At 36.5% G+C, this 17605-nt stretch overlaps 1 protein-coding gene and 1 long non-coding RNA gene across 5 annotated transcripts in view; one reads left to right on the top strand and one right to left on the bottom strand.

Moving 5' to 3' along the window:
• LOC143902348 (uncharacterized) overlaps positions 1-15740 on the top strand; it is a 149104-nt gene extending 133364 nt beyond the window's left edge. Inside the window, exons 6-7 of one of the 2 annotated variants that reach the window (XR_013258338.1) lie at positions 14982-15276; positions 15375-15740. This is a non-coding gene — a long non-coding RNA (uncharacterized LOC143902348). Of the gene's footprint in view, positions 1-14981 lie in introns of both variants that reach the window. The other variant, XR_013258337.1, reaches the window with a different exon arrangement.
• Octalpha2r (alpha2-adrenergic-like octopamine receptor) overlaps positions 1-17605 on the bottom strand; it is a 102946-nt gene that overhangs the window by 67910 nt on the left and 17431 nt on the right. The window lies entirely within an intron of this gene.

The raw sequence follows: 17605 nt of genomic DNA, 5'->3' as shown, positions 1-17605 counted from the left end.
CGATACACGAAGTAGCTCGAACGGGGGGGGGGAGGGGGCTGGATTTAGAGGCGGCTGATTGGAATTCGATCGTCGGGTCAAGCGGCTATGTCGAATTGGAATGCCTAGACGGCCCTTCTAATAATCCGTGAACATTCGAGCGCGCTTTGTCTCGCCTCTTCTCGTTCGTTTCTCTCTTTCGATATATAGCTCTCATTCCATGTACTCTTCGCTCCGCCAAAATCACCCACCGAATAGCGCTTTTTCAGTGTTCTCCCGATACTCTATTTTGTATTCTCTCGTTCTCTCCACTTCTCCTCATGCGTAAAGTGCGACCGTATATTCTCGTTCAGGGATTCGAGTATATTCTACACGCGATATTAGAGAATGTTTGAAAACGTACTGCGTATGTGTTTTTGTAACTAGATTATTCATATAGACGTGTATGTATCGTGAATGTGTTAGCCAGGAACGGTAGGGCGAAACAAAAACAGAAACCATCAATTGGACCACAATTCAATCGCGGTGAGAAATTATCCAGCCACAATCCGGCCGCAGCATGAGCGCGCAAACTGGTAATGTCCTTTGCCATCGAGAATATTACAGATTGTGAGATAGTTGATATAACGTTTACGTTAACTATTGTTTGTTTGTTTTATTTCTATATATTGTTTATTTGACTGATATTCTGCGCATTTGATTCTTTTTCCAAAGTTGCATTGAACAATACTTAACAATTAATATTCGATATAGCCGCGATGATTGTCATAAAAACATAGTCTCATAATTTTAATTATTATTTCTGTTACTATTTATATATTTCTTATGTTTTACATTTCTCGAAATAGCAATCGTGTGATTTAATAAGTCATAAATATGCTTTATTCTCTTATTCTCGGGAAGACGAAATCTTTTCCCGAGAGGTTTGTCTTTTCAAATTAATAAATGCGTGATGAGATTAAGCTGAAAGTAAAAAAACTGACGATATAGCAAGAATGGCAAGGAATGATGGGAATTGAAACGAGAAGAGGACAGATCTCTTTTCCATTTCTGGAGCTGAATTTTGATATATATAGGCGGAAAACGCGCGCGGTCGTAAAAAAATCACGCGACGCGCGTCGTGATATATTTCACTTTCGGTTTTCTCATTCGTCTTGCGTTCATCTCTGTCTCTCTCATTGATTGTCACGGACGCGGACGGCCCGTATGTTCGAACTTCGACCGGAAGTCTAAGCGAATCTGCGAGGATTTGTCAAGTAAATTGAAAAAGCGCTCTTCTTTCTTGGAGCATGGAGCGACTCGGATCGCGTGACTTTTGAATGAAGCGAATGTGTTCACGGAATGAAGAATTGGCCGAGAAGATCCGTTCGCTGTATAAGATTACAATTCTCGGCGACGAGAAAATCAGGTAGGAAAATCCATTCTTGCTTCCTTTCCCCCAAGCGTTCTTTAGCACTTAAGATTGAACCGCTTGCGTTCCCTCCGTTCTGTTTTTACGACCGGGAGGGATGTTTTTTCTCGATTGCCTTTTCCACGTCCCGACACTTTAACAGCACGCATGTGTGTACATACATGATCTGTTTCTACGTGCGTCATCTACTTATCTCGCAAGATGAAGAGTTTGCTAAAAACGGGAGATACATCAAGAAAAATACAAAAACGTTAGCTTCCTGCTATTTATTCCTCAGTGTAGCACAAACAAAAAGTATATTAAATTTTTTTCTTGTTTTTATGTGAGATTGAATCTTACAAAAATTCAGAACAAAAATACTTGATATGGACTCTTGACAACATTAAGTGTTTAAACAGAAAATTTTTTAATTGAAAAAATTTCTTGTTTCTTCATTTATCTGTATATACCGATTTTTATATATTTGTGGTATAATATATTTTTTGTACAACTATACAACACTGAGATTTATTTCTAGGATATTATATATTTTATAATATGGAAAGATTTAATTAATTCATTTGTTCGAGATACAACATTAGCTTACATGAAAAGAACAATTCTGCATCGCAGGCTTTGAGGCAAGAATAAACCTGTCGGGCGATTAATTCAATAAAGCAACGGTCTATCCATGGTACGATATGGAACTATACGCTATATACTGAATGCACTTGTGATAAATACGAGTTACAATGCCTCGACCGAGATGTATATCTCAATAGCCGCAAAAACCACGAGCTGTTGAATAGTGCCTTATGAACTCGCCGTTCGCGTAAGACGTAGAGAAATCGTGTTTCGTGGCATCCTATTGGATTTGATAAATGAGTTGAGCGCGTAAGTGCCAAAGCCATGGTGGATGGACGACGAGATATTTCGCTGAGCAGGTTTTGAGAAAGTGAAAGAGAGGCAGCTGCGGCTGGAATTCCAGCAGATTATGTAGACAATTACAGGAGTTTGTGGAAACTGAAATGGACTTAGCGTGGTGAATAGTGACGTCTTGAGAGACAATGTGAAATGTTCAATTACCACGCAAACTTAGCTTCATTCTCATTTCTCATCCTTATAACATTTGTGTAGTTTGCTTAATTGTGCAAGAAATAAAATAAAAATCGACAATTATCTATGTATTCTACTCGTGTTATTCTTTTTCCGTGTGTAATAAAACTTGAAAATTATTATTAAGAATATTATCATATACAGATATCAAACATTGTATATAATCTTCCAAAAGAACAACTCCCACGTAATAGTGGAAGATTTACAATTCTGTTCTGATCTGATTTATTCATCGACGATCAAGGGTGTTCGAATGTACCTGCTGAGACCTTAGTTATTTCGATTAATAAATAAGTAGTAAAAAGAGCCACATATATCTTATGTAGTTATTAGCATTGCTTATACTAACTGTAAGTATCAGTAGTCACTGCTTTTGAAAAAATGAAGAAATCTGGCAAAAAAGATGATTACGTATAAAAGATATAGAAAAAAAGTGACGTCAAAGCAATCTCTAGATGGAGGGATAAGGGACAGCAAACAGCTCAAGGAAGGATCAATAAAAAAAATAGGGGAGCGATTGTCACATATGATATTTGAAGCTTTTTCGGTAATTAGCGAAGAAATCATCAGAGAAATCTCCGAGTCAAAAGAGCAAAAGAATCACTTAATTATCATAATTTCAAGATAATTGCAGCCAATTGTACAGCGGACGATGGTAGTCGCGTTTGGTACTAATAATAAAAGCGATATTTGTCATTATTTGCAATCGCGAAGACTGACTGTTCGGGAGGAAAATGTTTGCAGCGATGTAGTGATCGTGGTAACGGCATGGAGCTGGTAGTAGTAGTAGCAGCAGCAGCGATAGTGGTAGTAGAGTCGGATGATCGGTCGTTTCAGGAATGCCAGATATTAAAATACCGCAGACTCTCTCGCGTTCCACGTACCAGGACAGCCACTGCGCTGCCCTACGCTCTCCGTTTTACTTATAACTCGTTCCTGCCCTTCCTCGGGTCATCCCCTTCTTTTATCCGTATCTGTTCATCCTTCTTGCATCCGCGCACGTCCTTTCCTTACCCTATTTCCTCCTCGCTTTCCGTTCACCATTACTTCATTTTACTCTGGGTTTCCTCCGGAGAATATTTCGGTATCCGTGCCGAAAACCAAGTTGCCCGCATTTCCTATCTCGCTAACTCGCTACCTAGCCGTCTTCCGACGTCTTTTGGCGCTCGGGTCCGACGCTGCTTATGAAATCATGTAGGTATTACGCGCATGCCGCGATGTGTACAATGTATTCATGAGCCGTACGCGCGAATATTAAATCGTTTGCCGCAACATTCTGCGCAGGCGAAACTACTTGGTAACCAGTGCCAGGAACGCTGTCGGCTGCAATTCACAGCCATTTTCACGTGAACGGACAGCTTTGATTTATCTCTCTCTCTCTCTCTCTCTTGAATAGAAAAGATGAATAAAAGAAAAAAAAATCAAAGTCTGTATATATTACTCGTGTAAATGTAAATTGTGAATATTACAGATGTGAAGTCACACGCACGATCAATGCCGCACGATGCAAAAATTTTAAATCTCGTTACATTTCCAAGTGATGGAAATAATTATCGCGCGCGTGATAATACATTACTAGAAGCAATTTTCCATGTCGTCGGTAAGCAATTCCATCCGAATGACAGATTCAGCTGTCAGATTATTTGTAATTTCAGTGAGTAATCGATTTTCTCTCGAGACTTTTCTCAAAACTTGCTTCTTCCCCATTTAACCATCCACCATTTCTTCCGATTTTCCATCGTGCTTTTCGCATTGGACGCGCTAGCCGGCATAGTGTACTCACTTTAAGTGAGGAAGCGAAACGCATTGAATCGCTGCGGCTCTTTTCTCGCTCAGATACGAGTCTCGCCAAATGGAAGAAATTCTTTCGCCCGAAAAATAGATGGGACGTGAGATCCACGTCGTTTAAGTTGAATCGCACAAAAATCGATTTCTACTTCAACATCCCCATCTTTGTTTTTCAGAGAACTTCAGTCATCCCTTCGTTCGGCGCAGCAGTTATCCCACCTGACTGGGCCAACGACTGCGATTTCTCGCGAACCAATTCCGGAAGAGATCAGCCGATGCTACCCTGTTCGGAAAGTAACTTTGTTCGAAATTCGGATATATATGTACGTCGGCGAGTCGAAAATTTCAAACGACACCTTCGTGGATCATCGTGGATCAGCGCGTCCCGTAAGGCGATATTAAGGGCTTTTCATGCTGTTAGTTGCCTTTGCCTTTAACATCCAGCACGATGAAAGTTACTTACGCGAAGAGCTATTTGCTATTTACAGGCCGTAACTTCAATATGAGCATCTATATTCGCGAGCATAAAGCAAATAGCGTTACACGCACACTTACGCGATACCCGAGAATATAATCTTCCGATATAAGCGTTGGTGAGTGCTCTTTTCCTTGTCAGTATCTATCAGTTTCACTGTTAGTAAGATATTATACGTATATAATGTCATGTCGAAGGGCTCGCGGTGGTAGATTTGATTTTTAGTACGTCGTACGTCGTTAGCGCGTACCATTAAGAGTCGACATCATATGATATCTATGGATATTTCCGCTATGGATATATATTCGCCGTTACTCTCATTTATGACTCCATAAATCTATCATATCATAACTAATAAGCTAAAAATCAAAATATATAGAGTGTCTTTAGGTATACCATGCATCTTTTCAATCTTATCAAGATTACTTAATCAAGTAAAAAGCGTGGCAGTTGTTTAAAAAACTTTTGTATTATAAATTATGTAAGTTCATCTTTAATAAATTAGAGAAATTCATAAAGAGAGAGGGGGGAGGGAAGAGTGAGAGAGGGAGAGAGAGAATAAATATCCTTAATATAATATTGTATAAATTTTAAATTTAATTAATGCATGTTTATCAAAATATATAATAATAATTAAGGAACTTGATAGTAGAAAATGATATTGGATTCAAATTTCAAATTAAATGTTCGCATAGAGATAACTGACTGAAAATTCACCAAGGGACTTGTAGTCGAGAGAAACGCATAACAAATAAGATATATTCCCTATTTACATTCTGCATATAAATGGCCCAACATATCCGGAAAATCGTTCGCATCTTCCCCTCTTGGTGTTTGTCGTCGCGCCATCGAATCGCGTTAAACGCCATCGTGGTGAGTGCGCGAAGCCGCAACGATGCCCCGCGTGTGCAGACCGCGAAACTCTCAACTCCAAATGGGATATTAATGTCCACTGTCAACTTCCACGCTCCGGGGCACCAGCCCGAGGAGAACAACTAACTGTTTACAGGCGATGTATAGTCGACGAGGGTTCACACCGGTTGCCGACTGCTAGCCCTTCTCTACACAGACAAAATCCGCTCTGCGGCCCCACGATCCATCCGAAATTCACGGTTTAGCCTCGGGAGGAGCGCGGAAACTAATATCGCGACAGCTACACCTACCATGTGATGGGAACTACCTATAGCTGTAGCTCAGGCTACGACAGTGTAAAAGATGTACGACGTTCTGGGGCGACGCTGATTGGAAAATCCACTACAGTTTCTATAGAGTCCGACCGCTCGTATGTACGATCCTCTCATTCAGGGAAGTCAATTCATAATCGTGCTTCAACTATAATACGATAATTAATAATGAGAAAGTAGTACCGTAATTTTTTGCTGTTACTTGAAAACCCATGCGCTCTTTCATACAAGAAATATTTATACTTTACTTATCTTATATGAAATATATATGATAATACATCTTAAATAATGATAATATAATTCTACATATATATTTTCGATTGATAATATGTAGCATTAAAGTGTATACATCGTTCAATTTTATTTTAAATTAAATAACGGAATTTTATGTTATAATTTTATATTAGGGGTATTCAAATAAGTTGAGTTTAACGGTTTGACAGGTTATGTCGGGTTAAAGTCGGGTAAAAAGTTAATTTTTACACTTTTAACCCAAAGATTAATGTGATAGGTTAATGAGTCACTTATGTATTTTGCATAACCTTAAAGAGTAGCGCGCCTAAAGTTACCTAACTTTTTACTCGACTTTAACCCGACATAACCTGTCAAACCGTTAAACTTTAACTTATTTGAATACCCCTATTATAATAGAATTTCATGTTATAATAAACTAAAGACAAAACTGTAATATTATAATCTTCCAAAAATATAGCGTCGATATACATGTAGAACATTACGTGGAGGGAAAAGTGATATTTGTAATAATAATTTATTCAATCTATGCACAGCTATTTTTACCGTTCGTGACTTAAAATAAAGAAAGCATTTCCTTCATCGGATTCTCAACTTATATACAAAACAGATAAACGTGTAAATATTTGAAGTATGTACATACGTGCGCCCCTGCATTCAGTATCATCTCTCACCTTTCTCGTGTTTCTCGAAGTCATCTTGGAAATTTATTTATTCGCTTTCACATTTCATTCACAATATCGTAAAGTAATATCTGTACTATCTATACTCCAACGATTTGAAATGCTTTACAATTTTACATAAATTACATTTTCGTTATCGATCGCACATTTGCAGAGATTTCGCGATTTTGCGATTTCGAGAAACGTACGTCTTTGCGAAGCTACGTTTATTTCTTCCTCATTTATGTCTCGTAAACGTGAGAGGACGAAGTAAAGAAAACAGAGAAGGAGAGATGGCGTAGATACGAATGTCGCATGGTGAGAAAATGCAGAAAATGCTCAAGACATACCCTCAACCGAATCGAAAACGTGTGCTACTTCGCATCGATTTTTCTGTCCGTTTGCCAGTCAAGAATTCACCATCGCGCCACAATCTCTCGGCAAACGATTCGGCTTTCGCGCGAAAGCACCACTCACCCACCTCCGCTGACCTCTATCGTGTTTCTTCTTCTCTGCACCAAAAACCTCGTCTATCCCTTCTGTCAACGTGTGCGGAAATATAATGCGAGTGATCGTATAAATCATTTACTGCAAAGAGCGTATAAAGTTGCAAAAAATCCTACAAGATTGAAGATATTGCACAAATCGCTTGATATATCTTTTATGAAACTCATTGATTTGTATCATTATCGAATTAATCTTTATTACATTGTGCTTTTATTACTTAATAATTATGTAATTTTCAAAATCGTAATTACAGATTCTTCAACTAATATAAAATCAATTCGTTTTCATTAAAAATTTGATTAGATATCATCTTTATATTCTACAAGTTTTTGGAGAATCAGTATTTTGGAGAATCGAGTAAAATCTTCAAGTTTATATATTACAACAATTTTTGCTTTAATTTATTAGTGATTTACGCTAGAGTTACAATAGTGTGACGATTTGTTGACTAGCTGCAAATCCAAGTATAGAAATTTTACAATTTAATCAAGAATATAATTGATATCCTACTGATTCTTTGCTGCGATTTGTAGTAAATTTGCTTTTCGGCTTTTTACATAGTCTCAAGTAGTAGGCAAAAAGATGAAATAAAATTCAAGAAAAAAGCGCGCCGGCTTGCACGAGCCATTTCATATTTCTGGCACTGATCCTCTTATGTCCACATTTTCCTCGTTCTATTCGTCGTTCACCGATGTGCGTGCAAACTCCCTCACTTTTTATTTTATTTTATGCATATCTATATGTATATAATATACAAGGCATATAGTAAGTAATAAATAAATAAGTATATTACATATACAATACATATATTACTTTCATCGTGGCTGTTGAACTCATGATTTTATGACGTTTATATATTGAATTATAATAAAATTACAAAAATGTCCTGGCAATAGTGCAACCTTATAATTCTTTATCAGCGACAAATAATAAAATTATAAATAAATTTCTTCGTAAAACAGATTTGCAGATAGGTTAATATCTCATATAGATGATATTAATATTTTATAACAAAATGCTACATAAATTTCTTCGAACTTATAAAACTGTTAAAAACCTAAAGAGAACATAACATTGAAGATTTAAAGATGAAAGTCGTGCAAATCGTTCTTGCCAATTATTCTGCTCCTGGATAGATCAATTCTTCTTTTCTTTTTACATTTGTAGAAAAAACAGCCCAAAATAATCTGAGTTGATTTTTTATAAAATAAAAAAAACCTTGCTCGTATTGATAAAATTGCGAATAAAATTATATTGACCAATGCATCGTATGACAAAGCATGTCGATTTATGCATGATGGTGATATCAACGTTTATTTCTGCCAAATATTTCATGTATTGTGGATGGTCGGATGTAGTATATAGTCAATGCCGGAAATAACAAAAGAGCCGCAAACTGCAAATCGCGAAACCGAAATCATACTCCGTTACCGCATTTATCGGAAATTGCCTTTTACAGAGATGCAAAGTAATGTAATGTGACGTCACATATTAGTGCTACAGTAATTATTACGAAGATTTAAAGATAAAAAAACGTGTTTGAGATTCGCTATATATAATATCCCTCTTTTTCTTTTTTATGTATTTAATATATTGATTGCGCTATATATATATATATATATATATATATATATATATATATACATTGGTAGTTGTACCGTACAAATTATATCAAAGAATAATTTAGTCTATTATCGAGTTTTTCTATTATTATAAACACAATTTTCAATAAAATATATTATATTTAGTTTTGCTTGCAAGTGTAAATGTTACAACTGTATTCGTCAATTTTGCTTCAGCGTTTGCTTTGAAAGTTAATGTTGTTTTACATATTAAAATAATGTGCAGATCTTTAGAGATATATATGTAACGATCGAGTTAACAAAGTTTTATCGTGTCTTAATATTGGATCTTTTGCTTTTTTGCGCTGAGATAATGTTATATAATTATATTTACAAGTACTCTAATTAGATCATAAAAAAAGTTGTAAGTTTGCATAATTATTATAAAGTATTATTATAAAATAATAATTATTATAACGTTATTATAAAATAATTATTACAAATGCTTATAAAATGAAATAATATATTTTGAAAAATAGGAAAAGTTTAAAAAGGCGCGCACGTATGAAAGAAGCTGGGCGCACAGCTATAGTTCATAAATATCTTCTCAATGCAACTGCATTAAGAATTCCATAGCTAAAGAGACTTTATGTGACGCGGTAAATACCTTTATACATATACAAGAACATTAAAATTGGAGGACTAGAATGTTAAGTATTCTTTGAAGCTATTTGAATGCTAAAATAGTATAACAATGAACTGAAATTACTGTCTGAAGTTTTCTTCTTTATACAGACTTCTGCAAAATATAGATCCTACTACTTAATTCTTATTTCACAGTCTGTTTGTTTTCTCAAAAGTAACTTTTCTCTTAGAAAATGTAGTGAATATTATGCCATTTGCAATTCGTAAATGCAAATCGTAAACTTGATATACTGCACTAATGATATTTTGATAATTGTAAGTATTTTAATTTTAACTACTTTGTCTCCGAAAATTCTTAAATCTCTTGATACAATGGTGTAGATACGATAAAAATGCCTCCTTTTAAAAGCGAATTTTACTTCGCGAAAAATTTAACTTCGAAACCGGCAAGCGACCGACCACTCGCGTATACGCTGCATGCTTTTCCATGACAAAGCGCTTCCCTAGTTCAAGTTTTAAAAGACTCTACTCTACTCTTCTGCTTGGACGTGGTACATTTGCAAGAGATTGGCCCGACTCGAGTGGTTCGTGTTAGTTGTGCCGTATACATTCTAAAGGATAGACTTTTTAGAAATTAGAATTTACTGGCACTTATGCGCCTAGTTGGATGCTTATCCTGCGTCCATCCTTAAGGGATATCGTTCTTATCGATCCTTTACGACATGCCCATCGTCCATATCTTAATCTTCCAATCCTCAGTCCTACATTCCCTTTAGCCCGTTCCACGCTTCGTCTGCTTCAATCGTCTTCGCCGGCTTTTGATATCGAATCTGTCGCCCGTGTACCAGTCAATCTTCCACTTAAATGCATGAGATTTTTACATCGATAGAGAATGTTGACTTATATGATACACATGACGAAGGAAAGAGCAGATAAAAATTTATTATTTTTTTTTTAATAAAACATATTGCGTAAAAATTGCAATGTATACGCAGCATAAACTATCGATTGAAATTATTATTATTTCTATGCTTGCTATAAGCTAGAGAAAGATTAACTTTTAGAAAATGACGATAATAAGCTCTATAGTTGTGTCAAATAATAATACAATGAGTTTACCCTGACAATATAAAATGTAATATATAAAGGAAAATTATTTATATAAATAAACTTTTTTACACCTATTCTGTATCTATTTTTTAATACTTTATGTTGTAGTCGTATATTAAAGTTTCGAAAAAATATCCAGGGTTAAGTATATAATAAATTGATTCTAACATCTGACGTTTTGCGAGTAATTTTCTACTTGTTTATCAGAAACTGCCAAGGCTTTACGTTTTACAGCAGAATAGGCACTGACTGTAAAGGATGGGCACTGATTACTGCCAGACTTTCTCTTAATGATGAAGGATAGCCTGAGCTTGCCTATATATATATATATAATCTCTACCAAAACTACACAACGAGCTATATATTGAATTGTACTATATATTCGAACAAAAATATTGTTTTAAAAACGCATTACTTTGTACCCGATTCGCTTGATTAATTAATGTTTCTATTCAAAGAACAATGGAACAAGAAGTTTTCAAATTTATAGCATTTCCGAATTTCCTTATACTACAAAGATTTATTGATAATTTAAAATGATGAAGATAGATTATATAAGACTATCAGTTGTATACCCAATTCTTAAGATGCTTTTATTTTTAAAATTTATGTCATTTTCGCGATAGCTGATTCAATTTAATTAGTTTAATTTAGTCGCTGTCCCGAACATGTGTGTGTGAATGTTTGTTCGCTGTTTCTGTCCGTTTGGCGGATTCTGGCCATATTCTGAGTTCTCGAGGATGCAACGTCCACAAGCATCGGCGGCTGTATATTCACAGATAAGACGGAAACACTGGAAATGTATATATCGATCCCTCTGTCGATAAGTATCCTCCAGTTAGTCCAGCTTCTGTGCTCAGCTTCACGATTTGCCGCTGCTCACGCTACAGCCTGAGATAGACAGAGAATCCGAACTCAGGTTTTGTTCTCTCCGGCATCGATCGTACGCTTCGAAGTCGTCCTTTATCCAGTAAGGGAAAGGACCTGGTAATGAAGGCGGGCGGGTGACTACCACCCCGTCCTTCGTTTACCCATTTCTCTTCTCACTGTTGTCTCCTCTCGGTCACCCATTCCGATATACCCGTTCGTAAACTGCCACTGCCGACGCTGCCAGAATCCCTCTCAATGTACGCGCGCGCGCGATTCTTCACAAACTTCCCAGAGTAAACTTTACCTCACCGATCGTTCTCGTCGGCCTTACGTTAGAGAAAAAAGATGTGAAAGATATATATACTGCATTTTTTTCACAGTATTAATGTCATAATTTTCCATCATTCAATCGCGATTATCGTTAATAGGAAATTTTTGCGCCATCGTATTTCAAACACGATAAACTTCTGGCGATCTACATTTATAATAGCGTTAAATAAATATATATAACTGTTGTCTTTTAATGTAGAAATTGCACATTAATATTTACTTTACACACGTTCGATGCAAGATTGATTAGCATTTATCGAATCCCACAAACAAACAATTTTGAAAAACCTCGAGTATATCGGTCTTCTCAAAATGTGAGCTATCGTCAATCGCGAAATACGATGTATTTCAATAAGAATCTCTTGAGAAATTTTGAATCGGACTATAATGGCAACGATTTATCGACAAGCTCAGCTCAGGAGTTAAAGCTGACGACGGCGTGTTAACCTAAATTACGTTGATCAAGACTAACGTAGCGGTCACGATGATGGGACCATCGATAATGTTTTGTCTTAAACGTATTACTATTACATCATTTTGCTTTATACTCTTTATAGCGTACCGATGCGGCTCACATTATACCGCGCATTTAAAAATTTGAAATTACTAAAAAATCTGTTAAAATAATAATAAACAGACGCAATGTACAAGACGATGTAACAAAATGTAAATTATATGTTCTACCTTACGTCCTTATATTATATGTCATCCTCAGTACATTATGCTGTAATTTACGACCAACAATTGCATCAAATCTCTAACCGTTCCGTAAAGAGAGCCCACGTATGGCTGCGATAAATCATAGCTCGCCCTAAGCATCGAAACAGAAAGATTTCTCAGCAGTAATCAATGATAAGAACGTACTTGCTACACCCGCTATTCTTCTGCCAGGTCTGTCAGGAATTGAAATTGAAACGGATCGAGAGAGAGACAGAGCATGGTCAGGTTATACGTGACTGCTCGAACTAAGCGAAATTCGATCATCATGCGAGGAGAAGGTAGATTGGATGATTCCGCTAAGGCAAGAGAGCGAGGGTTGGACGGGGAAAGACTTCTGCCTTGCTCGTCGGAAATGGGTAGCGGTAAAGGAAGAAGGATCAATGAGGAGAAGAGACGAGCGGGCCAAAGATACACCATGTACACCACACCAAGTCCAGCTTGGCAATTGACTCCAGAAATCGAAGACGATCGGATTACAGAATCCGTGAAAATAGCACGTTGATCGCGAATTCGTGCGTAAGAACATCGAGATAATGTGAATTCTAAAAGAATATATACTCAAGCTCTTTCTCTTTCTCTTTCTTTTTTACCTGCACCTGCACAATCATGAACGGCAGAGAGTTCGTGTAGCAAGTGAAGACGGAACATTGCCTGCCTTCGGAAGCGTTTTAAAAGGAAATCATAGAACGCGCGATTTCAAATGAACCTGCTTGTAACCTTTGAGGTGGTACGAGCCATTATTGTATAATACTTCTCGAGTTATACTATACTATACGACGAGCAATTATTCAAATTACTCGGAAGAATACTCCGGTATCATAGAGTTACTGAAACGATAACTCTTGAGTTAAGTTTTCAAAGAATCGCTTGGTCGTAAAGGTGGTATTAAGAATAATATTCATCGCCTTGTTAATTAGAGAAATAATTGTTCCGCATGATACAAGATAACAGCTCTTTGGCAGACAGCTCGCTTTGGCTTTTTAAAGCAGAAATTACTGCAAAGCTATGATAGCTGATATTGCTGTCATAAGAATTATAATTTTCCTTAGACGTCGTTTAAGCTTGTCTTGTTCTTCTATCTATCTTAATACCACAAGCGGGTTTAATCTGCATCTTACATGAGTATATCGTGGGTCGTGACTGGTAAAGCAGCACTGTAGGCGATGCGACGGAAATTGAACATTATCCATTTTATAGCTATACAAATACTTGTTACGTGACTCGCAAATGCTATTAATCGTGTCACGTGATTTGTCATCATGGACACTGTTTTCCGATTCAATTTACCGCGACATGTAAATCTAAAGGTGCTTCGAATTACGTGATACTTCTCGTTGGATCGTAATCGAACTGCGATGCGCGCACGATTCCCATAATTCTCTTTCGTTTCTTTTCATTTTCCTTCATTATATTATTTATCTGAATTGTACTAGCTATCTCTCTGATCGACACTTTATCGTATCATATTGAATTCATATATTGTCAGGATATTATACCGTATTAATTACTATTACAAACGCTCGGTGGTCCACGTGTGGTAATGCGCAATCACATCAAGTAACGTAATTATTGTTACGGATATCGTTGGTACATCAATACGATATGACATGTCCGCGCCCCTATCTATTGCAATATGGTTTTGCAATTATCGTTAATGGTATTTGGATATTATACGTATCGTGTGTTTTACGGCGGTGTGCACATACTCGTTTTTGTTAACTTGGTTAACATTATATTCGACATGACCGATTAAACAGCGCATAATTGGAACGAACATGTCGAATTTAGTCGTGCGCAATTTATTAGATCTAATTATAGATCTACAATTGTAAATCCGTTTATTTGCTTTGGAGAAAGCGAGGAAGAACATGGAGTTGATTTATCATCTGCATCGATATGGAAGTGAATTCTATCGCAAATTTGCCGTGAATATTTTGTACTCTCAAGCTATATTTTTACACATCGTTACGCTATCCTATTACGCTTATATTTATTTAATAAAATAACATTATCTCGTACATGATACTGGTACCATAATTGCCTATTTGATTTCGATAACGCTTAATAAGCGACATGGTAATCCTGTAATTAAACTACGTTACATTAAAAAATAATATGGACGTGGATTATAGTTTGTAATTAAAATGCATTGCAGTTTGTAATAAAAGAGTTCAGCGGCACAATACGTAGAACATGATTAAATCAATATTTACACACATTTTCTCTAATTACAGAGAAAAGCCACTTGTAAGAGATAGCAATCTATTTAATTTTTGTGCGGATCAGATGTAATTTTATATATATCATGCTGTAGAAAGAATACTATGTATATTTTTGTATACGATATTAGTATACAATGTAGTCTTTTATAATATTTAGAAACATTCCTAGGTCCTATGTAATATTTTGGGACATGTTATGTCTACCGGGACGGGTATGGACATGGAGGTCGCATCGTGACGAAGTGCACGAGGAAACGATCGAAGAAGAAAGAAGAGGAGAAAATGGGTTATCCAGCCGAAAGATTGGTCGATATACCAGGTCAGTGGGGTTTTACTGTTCTGACTCAAATTCCTTATCGCTTTCTTTACATATTGCTCAGCTTTTTTCCGCAAGTTCGCCATAGTTGCGGTAACTATCGAAATGAAAAAGGGGATGGCACCAAAGAATCAAAGCGTAGCATACGGTAAGCACAAGTTCCTTCTTCCTTTAGTCCAACAAAATATTTACCGACGGCGATTCGAGACTTGGATTCGAGAAGTAAAGTAAAATTTGTTCCCAAAGAAAACGAGATATTGGATAAAGAAACGGGATCGAGATATTGTAGCCGCAAGCGAATTCTTCAAGGATTGTGTAGCAGTTCGTTGATTCAGTGACAAGTCTTGACGATCAAGGGCAGATTGACCATAAGACCAACTTGGGAAAATCCCCCCCCCCCCCGAGGGGTGCGATATTGAATACATATCGTTCGATATAGTGGTGCTTTAAAAAGAGTACTTAAACAAAAAAAGTTAAATGCAGAGCTATAAAGAATACAGTAACATATAATAATTACATTTACATTTTTGTTCTATCTTAGATTTATTTATGAAATTTGTTCTTCCTGACAAAGAGATGAAAAAATTCATAAATAAATTTTTGATTGACGTATTTTCTGATATTTTTTTCTGTCATTCTAGAAGATATTAGACGCTCTTGGACTTTTGTACGACGCCGACGGGATGTTTCTCTGACGCAGGGTGCAATAAGATTATGTGATTACTGAAAACGCTACGTCACGAGTCCCATTTCTACAGACTAGCACGCAGGTATGCCTAATTCGTTTAAGTAAATAACTGTGAGTGAAACTCGAGGCTAATGAGAAAAGTTAGAAATGCCGCGGCAAGGTGGTATCTAACAATATTTTGCGTAAATTAAACTCTCAGCTTTCTCTCCCCGATATAAACTACTGCCTTGAGGAAATGTATAAGTGGCGTGTCGCGGACGCAATTTAACTTTAACAAGCACATTGAATAAATAATTAGATCTGGATGCGTAATTAAAGCCGGCCGGATCGTCGCGCATGGAATATCCGCGATTTCAGGCGTTTGTTTAAATTTTAATTAAGCGCTCGATTAGCTTGCCGCATATCAATGGTTGTTAATTATTGCACGGTTAATTGGCGATCTGAACGATAATTTTGGTTCTTTTACGATAAATACACGCTGTAACCCATTTTATCCATGATTAGGTAGGGAAGTTGGTAAATTATAAAAAATGGAAATTCAATATGGATTGAAAATCGATAAATTAGAAGCTAGAGCTACATAAGCTACAAGTGTTACATACTTTTCCTCTCTTCGTCGCTCTGTGTCTCGCGTGTTCGTCATCGTCCTCCAACATTCATATCGAATTTGATCGACTATGTCAGATCTGCGTAATTGATGGGCTTTTTACTAAACCTATTTATTTCCGTTCAGCCGATCGAGGCGTCGCGGTCGTAACGCTTGATAATCAGTTTTTTGCATTCTTAAAGCTCCGGTTGAGTGCCTCTCGCTTCAAATTCTTGCTGGCATGTGATCCGCACCTTGAATAGGGCACTTGCTGCTTTCTAACATTCGACGAAGAGTTTCCGACGCATTACGATTCCACGAGAGCAGAGTACGAATCTAGAGCGACCGAGTTATATCATTCGTCTCTTCGTTTCTGAATTTCTAACCAGCTGTTATCTTTCTACGTTTCTTCTCCTATTTTTGCCTCTCTAGTTACTTTAGGCTATATTTATTTAATAGTAAAAATATCATACCGAAGGATATATAACTTTGTCAAGGAAATGCGTGTTGCCTCCACGTAGCGAGCTAATAAAAATATGAAGATTGTTTTCGCAGACGGTATAACAAAGATGAATATTAGAAATTAACGTGAAAACGTACTTACGACCGATTACGCTGAGAGAAACCTACGATAAAAACATGGTAAACTGAAAGTGCAAAGTGATGTACAAAATATTTTTCTGACCTTACAACGTTTCGAATATAATTAAAATAACTAGTTAGTAGGAGCAGAGAATCATATCTAAATAGGATTAAAAAGTCAATGAAATTACGAATTTTGAACTGACCGTTCTTCGTTCTACCATATTGTACCAAAGAAAGAAGAAAGATATTACTCTAATTCTCATTCTTCTAACATACTCCCATTTATGTTCAAAACATGATACTTGATAAAGTCGATTGTTTATATTTATAAAACAAGCAAAATGATAAAAAATGACAGAAGCTCTACTACTTGTCATAATGTACCATAATCTATGCGATTTATGAATCTCTATAGCACGAGTGTACTATTAGTGTATGAGTATTATGATTGCGAAATACAAAGCAGCGGAATGATCGCGCACGGTCGAAATTCTGCGAAAACCGCTACGCATTCTCGTATTATAGAATACGAAGGAATACGATTCTCGTAAAAGCTCAGAATCCCGTTTTCTCGGTACTTCTCCCTGGCTATTTTCCCTCCATTAGTTCACGGCTATA

This window comes from Temnothorax americanus, unplaced genomic scaffold (assembly GCF_048541705.1).
Source record: "Temnothorax americanus isolate GAGA-0224 unplaced genomic scaffold, ASM4854170v1 Scaffold4, whole genome shotgun sequence".
In the NCBI taxonomy this organism is placed as follows: domain Eukaryota; kingdom Metazoa; phylum Arthropoda; class Insecta; order Hymenoptera; family Formicidae; genus Temnothorax; species Temnothorax americanus.
This window is presented reverse-complemented; position numbering and strand designations above follow the sequence as displayed.